A 1,163-nucleotide genomic window follows, 5' to 3' on the forward strand; every position below is an offset into this window, starting at 1 on the left:
TTTACCTTTTGGAGTACATATATCAACATTTCCCAGGATTTCCTTTTGGCAAGACATCTATAGACAGGCAACAGTGACTCATACAGCATAGTGGATGGTCTTTGTACCTCAAAAATGCAACATATCTGTAATCCTCTTAGAAGGGTTGATGCAAGAGGATTCTGAATTCAAGGCCAGCCTGGGCTACAGAGTTGTAACCCTTTCCCAAAAAAACTTTCTATGAGATCTCCTAGAACCGACCAAGCATAAAAGATTTAATATATATATATATATATATATATATATATATATATATATATATATATAAAATCCTCAAACACCTAGAATAAGTCTGAAGCCCAGGCAGTGGGAACACTGTTCTGGTGTAATGGGCCCTCCCAACCCAAGAGTTCACTTGGGTTCAGCCAACCCTGGACAGAAACTCTCTTTTACGTGTAATGCATTGATATGTGCTATGGTTACTCCTGAACTCTTTCTTATGATTGCCCTCAGAATGGTAATGTAGGCTTACACTGCACAGGCATTGTAAGTTGCCTAGAGAACATTAAGATATGCAGGAGGAAGTAGGTAGGTAATATGCAAATACAATGCTAATTTATTTTATGGGAGCAATTCAGGGCTTGGTGTGGCAATCCTGGAATTGGTTCCCGAGGTTAACCAGGGACTGTTCAATGGCTCTGCTGAGAAGAAGTTATGTAGCTGTAGAGACCACTAGTCCTTCACAACATCCCACAGGGGGTCAGCATGGTTGACCTTTGACAGGCCTTGTGTAGGAGAGAGGGATTCGTGCTGGGGATGCTTGTGGGAAGGAAGAAAGGGAGAGGAAGCTGTGGTGGGGGAGAGGAGGCTGGAGTCTAGAAGCCTGGGGGCAAGAGACTAGGATGTGTTAAAGGTGTCAGAAGTTTGAATAAGGTGGAGCAACAGGGTCAGTTCTGTCTGTAAGGCTCTCTCAGGGGCAAAGGGGGCAGGGAGGGAGACCTGTTCCCAAGTGGCATCTGACCCTCTTCCAAACAGGTGTAGCAGGTATTTCTAAATCTGAGTGCACGGAGAGGCTGACACATCACTGACACCCTCAACTTCCTATGAGTCTTAGCTATAACTTGGGCGGGGGAGGGGGATTTCCTCTTCAAATCACAGTTCACACCACATCTCTTTGTTTGTTT

Source organism: Mus pahari, chromosome 5 (assembly GCF_900095145.1).
Source record: "Mus pahari chromosome 5, PAHARI_EIJ_v1.1, whole genome shotgun sequence".
NCBI lineage: Eukaryota > Metazoa > Chordata > Mammalia > Rodentia > Muridae > Mus > Mus pahari.